This window comes from Alligator sinensis, unplaced genomic scaffold, assembly GCF_000455745.1.
Source record: "Alligator sinensis unplaced genomic scaffold, ASM45574v1 scaffold170_1, whole genome shotgun sequence".
In the NCBI taxonomy this organism is placed as follows: Eukaryota; Metazoa; Chordata; order Crocodylia; family Alligatoridae; genus Alligator; species Alligator sinensis.
In genome coordinates this window covers 2,490,169-2,507,136 of record NW_005841863.1, presented here as the reverse complement: position 1 = coordinate 2,507,136, position 16,968 = coordinate 2,490,169, and positions in this window count along the sequence as shown.

Sequence of the window (16,968 nt, the reverse complement as noted above, 5' to 3'; positions counted from 1 at the left end):
TACTTCTAAGTTAGTGTGAGGAACTATTACTAGAACCTAAATCTCTCTAGCATCTTCATTATATTTTCTTTTGGCATCAATTTCTAATTATAGAGTTGCTTTCACGGTGCACACTACAATGCAATTTCCTAACCAAAGCAAGACAGATTAGCATTATTTAAAAACTTCATATTCACAATATTAGGATTGCTGTCTATTGCATTTTAATATGGCTGTCCCTAAACTGTAAAATAATTGATGTTTTAAAAATAAGAAACAGATATGTCTGTACATGTCCTGGCAGCAAAGGTTTTGGGCTATTTGTATGTTGAGATTTAAAAAAAAAATTATACACATGTACAATGAAAGAAAAAAACCTTTAATTCTGTAAGGCTTTATTTCAACTGCAACAGAAAATTAATAAAGTGACTCTATGTAGTACAGGAGGAAATAACATGACTGGTAATAGAGCTAAATTTAATATATTTTGCATTTTAAACGATGGCTCCAGAAAGCTTTATAAGTTTCTCAGAAAAACATCAAAATATTACAATTATTCTTTTCTGTATTCATCCAAGTAGTTTTCCATTGTAAGAACATGCTGGTATTTTATTACATATTCTGTTACCTGCACTATTCAGTGAAACTGAAATTAGTCTATCTTTTTAATACAAGAAATGGTTGTAAAATCAAAAAAAGGAGGTTCCAAAGTTGTTCACCTTTTTGAAAGTTATTGTAGATAGCCTTTTTTGCAAGCAGTGAAATCACCATTTATACTTGACTGGACAGTTATTCTTTTCATAATAGAAACACTAACTTGTATTTCCTTAGGGTATTATTAGTAAACACATATAATCTTCCTTGGCTAAACAAAACTAGTACATTCTCCTCTCCTGGGACTTCATGCCAAGTTGTGCCTTCCAGCCCTTGGTTGACCTGCTGTAGGTAAATGAGTGTACAAGATGTAATTATCCTACTGTCATCTGAGCATAAAAGAGGTTCTGTAGTTCAGGGTGTGGTAACCTGGGAACAGTCAGTCAATACAGTTCAGTTTTCAGCAACTCTCCTACAGTAATGAAAATCTTATCTGTATCTTAACTTGATATTGCAGCCTTCTCTTGGGTAAAAACTTGTGCATGTTGAAGCCAATTTTATCAAAGGAGGAGTCTTGTACGAAGAATCAGGAATAGGAGCAGAATTCTTTATTAATGCATAAGGAATCTAGCTTCAAGATGGGATATACAGTGAGGCTAACATATGTTTCCAGGTTCTGGTATTAGGTAATAAGTTTACCCGTGTTTAGTATAAAAAGCCCCCCAACAAAAACAGTAGTATTTACTGATAATTAAATTGTTTTATTGATAGCCTGGTTAATGCATACATAAATTAAACACTGTTGCTCACGTATTGTGGTGGTGACTGTAGTATTAAAACTTAGTTTCTGCACATATAAGGTAGCTTTCTGTATACTGAACCCACAGTTTAGGTAGTAGGATTATCTTTTCTTTCCTTTTTCCTTTTTTTTTTCTTTTTCCTTCCTCATCTTTTCTGAATAATTGCAACAGTTACCTGGGACATATTTAATGTTTTAAACAGCTGTTCCTTAGTTCACTGTATATCCTTTTCCTTATTTATAACTGGAAATGCACTTCTGGTTAAATAATCTTTTAAGAGAGTCAGATTTAGATGTGCATTTTGAGATAGATGATGGTGTGATTACACCATTAGCTCTGTACATACATACACCCTGGTGTGTAACCAAAATATGTAACTGAGATGCATATCTGACTATCCTTCATTCTAGCATTTTAGGTTCATTTTTTTTATAAACATTGTGTACAAAGTCCTAGTAAAAAAAATTAGCAACCTGAGCCCACCATAACAAACTGAGTTTTTTATAGTAACAATATAGCAGAACATTCAGCAATCAAGCTTTAAGGGACAGTTGCTTTAAAATAAACTGTTTTGGATTGAGGCAGATGAAAAAAAATAATTTTCATAAGAATTCTGTATTTTTAATATACAGTGGGCCAACTCTTCAGATATAGCAAGTGAGTCTTCCATAACTGAGCTAAGATGATTATCTGCCACTCATCTCGCTACAGTCAGATAAGAATGAAGATGCACATTCCTGCTCTTGAAACATTGAAACTTTTTAAGTGGTGAGGGGATTTGGTAATACAATAGTAGGCTGATTTTCTGGGTTCTTATATTTTGATACCTGAAATTTAGGGCTTTTGTCACAGGAGAAATGAATTTCAAATGATTTGGCACTGTGGGAAGGCCTGTATTAGACCTGTCAGCCAGACACTGCTCCCTGGAGAGAGGATAGTGTCCGTCTTCTTCATCTGTCCAAAAAAATAAATGGTGAGATGGTAACTTTTTAACTTGAGTATAAATTAACAATGGAAAATACTTCTTGATTAAGCTTGAGCATATCACATTCATTTTTGCATGGTAGGAATCGAGGGACATGTTTATAGCCATCATCATTGTGAGTTAGTGACCTTTCTAGCCAAATGAAATGAAATTACTTGAAAATGAACTTCTTTTTAATTGGAGCACTTCTTGGGGGTGGGGGGAAGCCAGAGGATTTTATAAAAAAAAATGAATGTAATTTAATTCTTGAATGGGAAGAGAAGCCTGAGGAATATCCCCCGATCGAAACCTGTGCAGCGAGGGAAAATGCGGTAGGTGTGTCAGGAAGCAGAGTCATAGTCTCAGCTTTTTTTTTTTTTTTTTTTTTAACTGGAGGTACAGTCGCTGCAGTTACGCCTCAATGACCATGAAACCGAGTCGGCAAAAGCTGAAGGACTCAGCTCCTGAAAGCCTCATCAGGACTTGTCATCGCTCTAATGAATATCATTTAAATTGCTTTGTATATTGGTGGAGTTTGGATGTCGATTTAATTTGTGCATGTGTTTGAGTTCTTCTGCTTGGCTAGGCTAACAGAGAGCAACAGCCTAATGAAAAGTGAGTTGGTGACAGTGTGATGAGCCCCAACCCAATCAAATGTGTTTGAAGGGCTGTTTTGACAGGGATCTTAAAGTAGATCTAGGAAAGAGGGAGCAGTGATTTAGTTTAGTGCAATTGTTTCAGGCTGACTCCTGCTTTTTTTGTACCTATGACTGGCTGAAAATGTTCTATGCAAACTCTTGCTTGTGATAAAACATGAATTCATTGCTGTAATTATGTTTAGAAGACTCAGAAAAATGGACCCCCCCCCTTATTAAGTGTCTGAAAGTCACTCTAGTTAAAACACAATGACATGTTTATAAAGTCATTATTGGGACACTCCCACTAACTGGGGAAAATGGAATTCCTCACAAGGGGGTTACAGTGTACATCTCTATCTGCAATTCTGTCACGCAGGGAGTGTGATGAGAGGCCCTCGCAGGAGAGCCAGTAACATAAGAGGGCAGAGGTCATTTATTGAGGGCCTTGTCCTGAAAGTGTCATTCGTCCCATTCAGCATGATGATGCAAGTCTTGTGTGTGCAGTGACTAAGTGGAGATCAGAGAATGTGGAAAAACATAAAAATATATTCCAGTGCCACTCCAAAAATCAGAAATACCTGTAAGGCCAGAGCCTGAGCTGCTGTAAATCAGCAATGTTGATTTACACCAGCTGAGAACCTGGTCCATACTGTTTGCCCTGATGGGGATTACAATTTACTTCCTTGACACCAATGAGACTGTAACTGTGTCATGTCTGTAACACCCACATGCTGTTCCAGCTGAAGTAACAAGGAATAGCAACTTCCTATAAACTACACGAACTTCCTGATTTCTCCAAAATCCTCTTCCTGTGATCCCTCTAATGTGCACATTTGGAAAGTGCAGAAAGGACCATGCTCTTGATCTTGATTTGCCAAGATGAAGATAAATCAATTTCTAAAACACGAGTGCTGTCAGAGAAAAGCAATAAATACAACTAGCAGTTCTCGATCACCCCAAGACCCCTTAGAAGGTGAGAACTGTACAAGCCCTTGTCCTCTGTTCTCCACCACTAAATGGCTCAAAAGTGGACACAGGGCAAATTAAACATTAAAACTGCAATTTTATGATTTTATTCAAATGAGCAAAATAAACACAAGCACTGGCAATAAAACAAAGAGAAAACTCTGTAATTGAGATCCCAGTATCTAACAGATGATTAATAGATCAGATAAATTGTCCAACAATGGTTCGTGGAAACAGGCTCCCTATAATTCTGCCAAAGTCAGTGAGATCAATGTGTTCTACTGAAAGATTGCTGCACTGGCCACTCAAAAGAAAGCACCTAAGGGCAGCTGTAACTTATGCTAATTCTCCCCCCACTTCTTAATTTCAAAACATTTTATATCCTGGCACTTCATTTGAAGTCAAATCCACGTGACCCTGAATGGAATCAACTGGAGATGTTTGCTTCTCATCTGGGGCAGGATGTAACTCTTCTTCTTCCTTTTTTTGACCTTGATTTAGGAAATGTTTGGCAGCCTTTATGGGAGTAAGTGTTTTAATACCTATATCAACTTCCCATCCATAATTTGAAAGACGGGCTTTCATTAGTTCTTTGTTTCAACCTGATAGGAACTAGGATGAGTGAGGCATATATAAGGGGAGAATGCAGCCCTGATTCTAGGTAGGAAATATTTGTTATAGATTACATGCAAGTCTGCAGCATGAAGCTATTAGGTTTAACAAAATAGGTATAATCAAATTCAGAGTATGTGATGGGGTATTTAACGTTAAAGAATACTAAATTAGGTATTGAGAAAGCACAAAGCACCCACTTGTACTTTCTTAATAAGGCTTTTATTAAACACACAAGAAGAGATTCCAAAGAGGGAGAGATCAAAACAACAGTCTAATCAGCTCGGGTATATTATCGGCTTCTCAGGAAGCGCGGAACAGCAGACAAAACCACACCAACCCACAGGTGCAGGCAGATTACAGTGTAAACAATTTTGATCCCATAGAAAAACACCAGACACATGTAATACTCCCTTTCAGTCCATGTTCATGTGCTCCTCAAACTACTTTAACCCATCTGCTGCTGGATCGCAGGATTTTGCAAAGCGTGCACTTCACACGCTTCGGGAAGCAGTGCCTTCCTTCCATGTGTACAAAAATAACAGTCTTTCATTTCCTTCCTGTCAGACTCAGTGTCTCAAGCCATTTTCTGTTTCCTTTTTCAGAACACTTTGGGCTGTCTCTCTCAAGATGTTGACATTTGCTGAGTGCAAGCAGCTCTTCAGAGGCACTCAAGCCAAGATCCTTAAAGGTTTTTTGACAATATTTTCCTTCACTTTGCAAGGTCTGACTCCTCTGTGGCCTGCCACCCAGTGGAACAAGTGCCAGGCACCCAGGTCCCTCGTACAACGCACGAGGAAAGTTACATACCCAGGGGAGCGTTTTCAGAAGCTGGCAGTGTGAATACCTATCTAACCTACTTGGGAGTGAAATGCTGAGGAGACATCATTAAAATACTTAACTGAGTGATGTGGCCTGAGTTGAGCACCTCCATCCACTCAGGATCTTCAGCTACAAATTGGGCCACATCTACATGTTCATTAATGCGCCGTAGGTACTAAGTATTAAGTTTCGTCCTTGTGATAATAGGTACTAACTGAATGCTCAGTAAGGCCACATCCAGATGAGCATGGATGTTTGGTTCCCAGGGGACAACCAGCAGTGGTGCACCTTGTGCACACCTATGTGTGCACAGTAGGTGATCCTGGGTAGGATAGGGGAGGCTGGGGCCTGCACTGGGCTGGCCCCAGCAGCCTTACTTAGGGTCCTGGGGGCCTCCTGGGGCTGCAGGAGTGGCAATCCTGCTGCTCAGAGCCTAGCTGGCAGCTGCAGTGCCCCTGCTCTGCTTTTTTTTTGGCACAGGTTTTTTTGGACCCCTGGATATCCAGGGGTCAACCTCCCCTCCCCCCCGCCCCCCATGCTGCTCCCTTGTAGCGTAGAGAACAGCTGAATGTATGGTATGTGGTTGGTACTACTGCATAGTAGCACCACCATATGCCTTTTTAGTGACACTAATGTGCAATAGATTAATTCTACCACGCAATAGCACGGTTTTGCTGTGATGCGCTAATGTACAGTAGAATTAGTCTACTGTGCATTTAGCTTCACGGGCAGATGCGCCTGCTGTCTACTTGAGTTAAACACCTACAGTTAGGACAGCAGCTTATGTAGCCAGCAAACTGGGAACTAAATCTTCCCTCTGTTTCCTGTTCAGGCTTGGTATCTTTCTCATGTTTACTCTAGCTCTTGTGCTTCCCATGTCTTGTGTGTGGGCAGGGGGCTGGCAGGTAACAAGTCCCAGATGTACTCTGAGCACACCCAAGGGATCAGGTCCTGTTGATTAGACAAGTGTTGCCTGGTTTCAGAACCCCAGCCAGGGTGTCCTGGGACTTCAGCTTGAGCATCTTATTAACTCTGGGCAATATCAGCATTTAGGAGACTTTGCAAAAGCTGACTGGCTGAATCTTAAGTACCTTAAGTACCTAGGGGACTTAGCTGCCTATGGGATTAGGTGGCAGCTGATTGTTGGCTTTGAAAATGTCCATGGTGCCTAAATATACTTAAGCATACCAGACAGATAGATACCTAAGTATGTATGAGAATTTAGGCTTTGGCATTTGAAAATTTTGGGACTATTAGAAACAAAACTGTTTCTAAGACTCTTCATCTGCTCAAGAACTTGAAGAAGGCCCAATGCCATGAGCAAGGCCACCGAAATTCTGCTTAGTCCAGTGAAAAAAGCATGTCCTCTTAGTTGCAACTGCTTGACAAGTTTCTATCACAAAGCATTTTGCTGAAGTATCAGACTCCTTTGAACATTCAGTCCTCCACAAACATCATCAGATTCTTGGACCGTGCCATCATTTACAATCAAAACACCGACACTTACAATAAGTACGTTCTTAGATATGCCCCGTTCTACTTACTCTTTTTGAATAACATCTACCAGAAACGAACACCTGGGCAATCTTTTTTCTTGTTTTGTTGTCTTGAAATTGCTTTTGGGAGTATTTTGAGATGAATCTTGGATAAACAATTAGGTTGGCTTTCCTGCACTGCACACAAACGTGCGCGTGTGTGCACGCATGCGCGGGCGCGCACACACACACACACACACACTGTACCTATAACTGTACATTCAAATGCCATTTTTGTTGCTTTTTTGGGATCAAGAGCAGGAGACTTCATCTGCTTGTTCAGATGCAGCAAAGACTTGACATCATTCTTCTCAAAAAATGCCTGTTTCCTAGTCTTTGTTGAACTGAAGGCCAGTACTTCAGGCAACTTCTATGACAAAAAATAAATTCCTTCAAACAGCAGTAGTTTTTCTACAGCTGGTGGCATTAAGGGAGATATAGACAAACTAAAAAGAGGAATTATAAGTTTTGAATATATGACTGAGGAAAAGGTAAAAGAATTAGATTTGTTTAGTGGAGGCTGAGTAGGGACATAATATCTTCACATACGTAAAAGGTTATTTTAAAGATGATGCCAATGAGATTAACTTTTCAGCAAAATGAGGATGTGTTCTGACCTCATTTTGAAGGAGAGAAGGCCCAACTGACTTGTGCATATACCAAATCTGTGCTCTCTTAACTGGAGGCTGAGACTGACTGACTGCATTCAAACTCTTTTGATGTGGCTTCTGTGTAGCTTTTAGTCATACTTTGATTCATCAAGATTTTCCTATATCCAGAAGCCCCACGCTTTTTTGGCTTATATATGGCTAAATGTTATTGCTTTGTTTAATTATCTAAACCAAAAAAATATTTAGCATGCTCTGTTTGAATTACTATAGGCATAAGAAGTTTGCAGGTTAATAGTATTCGTTTTACAATCCATGTAGTTTTTTGCAGATTAGATTTATTGTTTGTTCCTGTGTTTGGAAAAAAAAATCCTTAAAAATATTTAATCTTGTGTGTCTTCCCCTCCTATTAGGGGTCTGATTTCATGGGTGCATACCTGTTTGCCTGAAATTTGGAACCCAGAAGAAGAATTTTTTTTTCACCCATAAGGAGCAAAAGGTAATTTCAGATATGGTCTCTTTTTGGTCATTGAGGGCCAGGAGGGATTAATAAAACCAAAGTATGACTTTAGGGGCTGGGAAGGTGAGAAGCAAAGAGATCTATCAGAGCTTAGAAAAGAAGCTTAGGCCTTGAAAATTATAACAGGGCTAGGTCCCTAATTTGGTGGTAGAGAAACCGCTTGTATAAAATAAGGGGTTGCATCTAGAAAGCAGATTGCATAGAGCAGGAAAAAGAAAATAATAAAATATATATATATTTTTTAAATCTGGAAAAATAAAGATACATCTAAAATGACCACAATTTACTATTTTACCAAATGTCACTCAAAATTTAACTACTAGATATTTTGAAGGTAAATGGCTAAGGGCTAACAAAGATGTATCTGAATGATTCCACTGGATTTGGTGTTTCCCCACCATTTGTATTAAAATGCAGAATTCTGTCTTTTAATATTTTTAACATATCTGATATCAGAGAAACGGGAGCCACCAAGCTGACCTCCATTTTAACTGAACAATCCTCAGAAAATTAAGTTATTGCTCAGTATTAGCTACCCATGATTAACAAGCTTCTGGGGCTGTTCTTTCTAGATTCTCAGATGGAGTGGTGAGGCTCTTTGTTAATCAATCAATCACTCCTTGTTTCAAATTTCAAGTTGGGTTAGTCTTATCTTTTAAATGGGTCTTGTCATACCTTAATGCTTCAAGGAAGATACGAGGAATGATATATCCTAAAAAACCTTTGCTCTTCCTTTATTGGAAAAGTTGTGAACTACTTGTTTCCACAGTGTAGCAAATGCGTTTTGAAAGGAAAAAGCCCTGGCCTATTTTAACAGCCAAAGGTATTGTAAAATCTTACGTACCTGCTGAGTAGAGGATGTGACCCATAAGGTTGTCAGCAAATAAACCTATGTCACAAAGTGCTTCATTTAGAAATTGCTCAAACTTAAACATCCCTATCAGTTTCTTTACATTGACAATGTATGCATGAAGCATTTGCCTTCTAGCTGAATTTGCAAGTGTAGCTTGTAACGTCTATAATAAAGTTTGTTCACAGAATGTAACATCCCTTTAAAATTTTAATTAAGACTTTAACCATTTTTCATTTATTTTTTATGGTGCATTATGTTTGCCAATGCTCTCATATTCACCACCAGTGTAAATGGGTAACGCTCCATTCAGTTAGCACAGCTACACCTGCTATCCAGGCATTGAATCTGGTTCTTCATATTTCTTCTCTGCCACTAGTATTGTAAAAAAACCCATCATTTGTCCTTCTTCATCAGCAATTTCATCAATAATGAAGCTCCATTGTAGCACTCAGCATAAACACCAGGACTCTCCACTTAGATAGAGTGAAAATTCTCAGTTACATGTAACACAGGTATTTTAAGAGTCCTTCCTCTGATACTTCCTGCTTCATCTTCAGCGGATCCTGTCTGGAGCAATTTTTCTGGGAACCAATCAGAAATCATTTTAATCAGTAGTGATCAAGCTGGAGGGTACAACCCAGCTTCATTGCTAAATATTCCCTACTGGATTTTGAAGAATGACAAAATCATTCGCGTTGATTTTTTTTTAACCAGGTTGCCATTTATGCGATTCAGAAAGAAAAGAAAGTGATCACCAATAGAGAACAAAACAGAGAAATAAAATTTCTCAGAATAGCCCTGATCAACAGGTGAAGGCAGACTGAAGTAAAACGTTTGACCTTTTAACTAAAAGGAACACAGCAGCTATGTAAAGTTAATCATGCAAATTTACTTTGAGCCCCTTATTGATCTTTTAGTTGCTGGATTTCAATATTGGGCAGATTATTATATAATATACCTCTTACCATAATTTGAAAAATCAAAACAAAACAGAATACATCCAGAAAGACAGCTCAGACCAGCCTGGTCACCTCAAGTTTAGTCCCTTGCATGGTTGGTAAGAATTAAAATGAACTCCTGGTGTCCATTAAGTCAATGACAAAACTTCCCTTCATTTCACTTAAGCTTGGTCTTTGATCCTTGTTCTTCTTGCTGGCTTGGGAAGGCCATCTTTCATCAGTTCTTCTGCCTGGTTCATATAATGTCCAATTCTAATTTACTCTGATTCAGTTTTTATAATATACCCCCACCATGGCATCTGAGTAGGGATGATGATGGCTGTAAACTGTAGGCTCTAGCAGTTAGAGTATGGAAGAACTATATTTTTCTTGTATATTTCTAAGAGATACTACACTTCTGTACATTACTGATCAAAAATTGAAGGCAGGATACTTATGTGGAATAAATCAGCATAACTCTATGGCAGTCCATGGAACCATGCAGAATACATATTTGTATATGTATTTCAGTGTGTGTGTGTGAGTGTGTGTGTGTGTATATGTGTGTGTGCGTGTATGTGTATATGTCCCTAAACTGGTGGTAGAGAATTTAGGTTAATATATATACAGTGTGTGCGCACATGTGTGCGTGTGTGTGTATGTATTAACCCAGGTATCCAATGTTATATCTTTATATGTTGTTACTTATAGTTTCTAAAAGCACAAACAGTTAAAAATATTAAAGAAATATAATGCTTTTATCATTAGAATTGTGGCACAAATAATAGGGGTTACATGAAATTAATTTTACTTGGTAACACTCTCTTGGGTGTATTATATATCACGACCCTCCTGCCACCAACAAGCCTACTGTTCAATCCGTCAGAATTGATCTATGTTTAGCTATTCATTTTATGTATATTAATTTGAGCAGAACATTTATTTGGCTTAAATTTTACTTTCAGTGTTGGAATGTATGTTCCAAATGCAAGCACAGATGATTTGCTAGGATTTAGTTAGGAGGAATGCAGAATGTTAGTTTACAAAGATAATAACTGAGCTATTAAAGCCAACAACCCCTTTTAAAGCAAACATACTATTAAAATATAGGAACAGTTTATAGTGTAAATAAAATTGAGGATATGGATTATTTAAAGATAAAAATTTTAGGGGTAGCTATGAGAGAAAGTTGAATAAAAATTTATTTAATTGCACCACGTTTTTTCCAAAGTGAACTTCAAAAATGCAAATAAAGGAAGATAGTTTATTAAAAAGAGAGATGCACAGAAAGCAACATTAAAAATCTATTTTACTTGTAGCAATATATAATAGCGATTTTGACTTTTATTTTCCGATCTGAATCAGATTTCAGCAAAAAAGTGTGCTTGAACCTATAAATGGCAGAATTTATCTTGCTTGTGAATCCATACACTGGAAAGAGAAGCAAGACATTTGCTTCTAGATCATTCTCCTGTGCTGAATGACAGATACAATAATTCCCTCTATTAGCCAGATCCATTGTCTTTATTTTGCACAGAAGTACTGTATTGCTGAGGTAGACTTCCACTGCTATGCATATTTTAAGGGTTATTTGGCAACACGAGTAAAGCTAAAAGTAGCCTCTTAATCTAATTAATTGACATTTCTGAATCTTGCTTTCACAACAACACATGGTTTCATGTTCTGGGTTTTAGCACTTGTCAAGCTTTTTTGGAGAATGTTTTGGTCAGAATGACAAGATAATTTGTGACTGAGGCTCCAAGCTAGAGAAGTGTTTAAGGCTATAATGATTTATTATCATCACAGAATAACAAAATTTACAAAGCGTTTCATCAGAATTTTTGAAATAAGTTTGCCACCATGGTAGAAGCATGCGAAGGGAGGGGGGGTGTCTTCCTACACAAATGCCAGTGTGACTTATTTGTAATAATTACAATATTAAATTTATTTTAGAGCTTGACTTGACAGACTTGCAGCATGGTCGGAAACAGAAGAGGTGAGAGAATTGAAACAATTGAGAAGGTAAAACTCTGCCTTTTTTCCTTTAAACAAATCCTGCCTGCAACTAAAATAAGCAAAAAGGTATATGCTCCATTCAATAGATAACATATACATGGCTGCATTAAATAGTGAATGTTAACATTTTGGCAGGGGGGCATTGGGAAAGTAGCCGCAATGTCTGCAGAAACTTTAAAACACAGAATGTTCGAGCTTTAGCCACTCAAAAATGCAGACAAACTTATTTTTCCTAAAGCATAAAATAAGTGATATCACTGAGTGACAGTGCATTAGCATGTTGACACTGGTGAACTTTCAGTGAATTGCCATAAAAAGGAAGGCAACATCACTAATTTTGACTTCATTTTGATTCTTTCCTAAGCAAGTTAACAATGCCAGACACTCTGAGACAAAATGTCTGGCTCGGAATGCAAGACATTTCCACTTATTCTCCATGTTTCTCTAATTTACTTATGTAATTAAAAACCTAAAAACCTGAGGCATTGGTTAGTTTAGACAAAGTTATGACAGTTATTTGACTTCAGAGGCCGGGAAGAGATGCCACTTCTCCAATGCCCTAAAGTGATTTTGTTGCTGTTGTTTTGTTTGACTATCAAATGCATACCTTTCCAGAGCACTTTTTATTTTTTTAAGATGCAGTCATGGCTCATCAAGAGATGAGATGAAGAGTAAACACTTTTGGCAACAGTAGTATAACCCGCATTGTTTAATAATAATCACGATGATAATATTGTGCATTCACAGAGGGCCTTTTGTCTCAAAGGATCACAAGGTTTTGTCAGACAAACTATCTGTAGTTATTACACATATTTAAGCTGCAACCAGTGCTGTGATAGCTGGGTGCCCTGTCCACCGTCTAGCATGCAGTGGTCTAGTACTAGGTAACTTTCTCACTGGCACAGGAAGTGACCCCTTGTGTTCCGGGCAGTTTTTTGAGAAGGAGTGTGCAGACTTGTATTTAGTCAGCTGGAATGTAAGGAGACGTGTCTTGCGTCTCCTACAAGAGCTTGCCAGGTCCAGGCTCTGATGGATTTCTGGCAAGAGTCAGTTCCGGAGCTGAGGACCCACCACAGAGAATATCTATTTATTTAAGCTATTTATAGCCATTTCAAAGCTCTCCTCACTGTATTATCTCAGCTTGTCATATGAATTAAAGGTACCTCGCAAATTAAAGGAATAAGACTGACCTCTTGCATGCTTGCCATGCTGCAGGGCTTTCTATGGAAACTCAGTACTTGAGGCAGAGTGCTCAGAATATGGCTGGAGACAAAGGGGATGGTGCCAACCCTTGTAGCTAGGTCCAAAACTGATAGATTTTCCCTGGGGCTGGATCAGCCCTTGGTTGAGAGCATGGGCAAGGGAGATAGACAAGGCCATTCCACGCCAACTGAAGTTACTGTGAAACCAGTCAGCTGAAAATAGAGCTTATTATTGACACTGAGTCTATTAGCTACACATCTGTCAATCATTGTGGCTAATTCTGGGTGTGAGCTGAATGGACACAATCTCCCTCTGAGCCAGCTGAAGATGGATAAGCAAAAATGAATCTTGCAAGGATCTAAAAGTGCAAACTCCTTGACAGTCAGCACACAGACAGCCACCACTGAAGATGCCATATGCAGCTGCCCTGTAATTTTTGGCCATGTGCTTCCCACTGTTAGGTAATATCAGTTTTTTGACTGGATTTTATTATGAGACCACTTGTTTTCATCCAATTTCAACTTCCACGAAATACTGGGAGAGTGGGTAATCTCTGATCAGGGTTATTGAAAAGGAAATACACTTCAGAGAGCCATTGACCATATAGATGATAGCACTGACTGTAGTATGTAATAATCTCTTCTGAAGGCTTCATATAGATGTTCAACAAAAGGAATTATAAGCTTGAGTTCTGTGATGCTTCACAAGTGATAACCCTTGGAGAGAAAGAATAACTGACAACCTGGTTGTCAGAGTTCTCTCGGCACAGAACTTTGTTCTCATACAGCATTCCCATTTCTTTCTAGTCCCATTCAAGTCAGCTATACTTGATGATTAATGATGGGAAGGCACTGATGCATGCTATGACCAGAGCTTGAAGCTTGGGCTTCAGATACTGGAAGCAGTAATGTATCTGCTAGAGATGGCATTGAACTACCTTCTCGATGTTCTTTCTCAAAAAGGAGAGTTCAGAGACTGGGCCATAATTGGTAAGCTCATTAGTATTAAATCATATGTTTTTTAGTGGAGGCCAGACATTCACATGCTTAAATGTAACTGGCATTTTAATGTCTCTCACCAGGATTATAAACTCATAGGTGATGTATACTGACTTTAATTGGAATAGACCAAACCCGGGTGCATGCTGAGGCTTTCCTAAGTCATGTTGGGGCATCTACTTGTGCCAATCCAGAAGGAACGTGCAGTAGCTTGGCCATTGCAGGTAAGCTCTAGAGCAGCACTTCTGAACCAGGGGTACATGTACCTCCAGGAGGCATGTGAAGCCTCATCAGGGGGTACGTGACAATGCATTTCATACATTGTCTAACACAGGTCGAAGGGCCTAAAAAATTAATTTCCCATTGAAACAGGGTATGTGAAGTCTCACTCTGAGACCAAGGGGTACGTCGACTGAAAAAGGTTCAGAACCGCTGCTCTAGAGAGAGCTGTCTCTGAATCTTTTTTCCTTTGGTCTGCAAAACAGGTTCAGAGTTTCTTTCAAGGAGTAGCTGTGTGTGCATGTATGCATGCAGGTATGGACATGCGTCTTTCACTCTGATGACAACAGTAATAATATGCTACCTGTAGGGGACATATTGTAGTGATGTGCAAAGGCTGAATTGTTTCTAGGACAAAATGTGGTGGCTGCCTATCAACACTACACAATAGGCTTAGGAAAGGGAGGAAATCATTTGCATCCAAATGAAATTATGAGTGATATTTCCAGCAACCAGTTCATACATTAACACATATGTAGTGTTTCCCATATCAAAAAAGTAACCACAAGCTTTTGAACCCTACATGTCCGTTACAAAATGTGTGTACTCTATTTATCTGTACTCAACATGAGCAAATTATCCAGAGTTATGTCTGCTGTTTGTATAACTGTTCACGAATAAATACAGCCTTCATATAGGACTGATTTATTTTTCCTACAGAGGTTTTATTGATGCCTTTTCTTGAAACTGTACATGTCCACTTGGTTTAACACTGTATCATATGATGAATGGAAACTCTTCCTTTGTTTAGGCAACGTATTTATCTGTTCAAAATCTTTGTGCATTTGACAATGTATGTTTAAATTCAACAAAAACACAAAGGTAGAAATAAACAGCCAGCTCCACAGGGGGTTCCTAGGAACTGAAAGATATGTTGCACACCTTAGACTGATCCAATCACACTTGGATTAGCTGGAGAATTGTGGTATGGTTAACTAACTTGCAGGTTGATATGGGGAAACAGTCTCTCAGAGCGTAATTAAATGATAAGTTCACATTCAAGGGACAATTGTAAGTTACTGAGACTGTCATATACAATGCCAAAAATAGGCCGTCTCATGATGAATACCCTTATTAACAGCTACACTGCTCTGTGTTCATAGGAGATGGCTGGGGAATTTGGCAGGACGTAGTCCTGTTTGTTGAAGATCTCCCTGTAGATTTTGTAAAGGATTCATTTAAAGGATGACTACATCTGAAAAGCAAACAGACCAAGCACTTGTAGGCGACTGTTAATAATAGTTAATGGTCCAATTTGATCTCCAGTTCACCCCTTCATTTGATGTAATCCAAATCCTTTTTTTCTTGAAAATACCTTCATAAGGACTCAGCTGATATGAGGGAAACCTGTGCTGAGAACAAATCATTTGCTTGTGTCAGACTCATCAGTTCCTTACTGTGGAGCGGATTAGTTTGTTTTGAACCTGGGTTATGGGTTTAGCTGTTTGGACGGTGGGCTTGGGTTGTCTTTCATTTTGATGTCATACCTGATAGCAGATAGAAATCTTCCTCAGTTTGTGCATGTTCCTTAACGTAGCTCATCTTTTGACAATTTAAAAATACATTTGTAACTACCTTCTCTCAGTTTAAGATCTCCTGCTAGACTCCTCACAGTCTGTCAAAACCAGGGAAAATAAGTCTTCCAGTAGGCCGTGAAGATTAAAAAGTATTAATTGCGACTAAGGGAAACGAATACTTCTGCCAGCTCCCCACTCTCTCCCATATCCAACTAAGTTTCCCACACTGATCAGACTGTGCTTGTAGTATAGTAGGGGAGGTGAAACGCTCTGTCAGACAAGTACACCACAGACCATATAGCCTTTTATAGATCAAAACTAACATAGCAGTTCTAACATGGTACTTCATAATCAGTGCAAATCCAAAGCATCGGTGTAAAGCCAGTTATACCAGGTAACAAGCTGACTGCTAAACACTGCACTAGCTTCAGTTTCTGGAAAGATTTATGTCACCCCATGTAGATTCTAATGTAGCCTTTTTTATTTAAATAAAATCAATGTAGACTTTTTTGAGCATTGTGAATGAAGCAGTTTTATAGGAAGAAAAATACCAGTATATGTTGCCAGAAAGTGTTTGGGAAAAAACAGTAATCTTATACATAGGCCTTCATCTACTGCCTGCTGGAGTCACTAGAAAGCCTCCTGTTCATTTCAGTGGCCTGTACATCAGACCTACAAGTAAATATACACGAAGGAAAGAATATCCTTTCTTCCTGTTAAGGAGATCCCAATAATTTATTCTGCCACCTGGATTTAGGCAGATACTTCTAAAAATACTTGACAATGTTGAAAAAAGAATAGAACAATCAGACACAGAGTATATTTTCAAAGACAATTAATTGAAGTCCCTCAATAGACACAAAGGGTAAAATTGGGCCAGATTATTTCAGCAAGCTGAAAGCAGGATGATTACCATTGACTTTGTGGTCATCACTGATGAGCAACTCATGTGTATCTCCTTGACTGGTTTGCATTCCTATATATCTCAAGACCTCCCTCTTTTTTCTCCAAAAGATTTTACATCAGTATCTCTTCTCTGACTCAGTGGGAAGATTCATGATGTACTCCAAGGGCACAGACAGAAGTGACAATTTTTGAGTACTCTGGCCCCTGAAAGCACCTTACA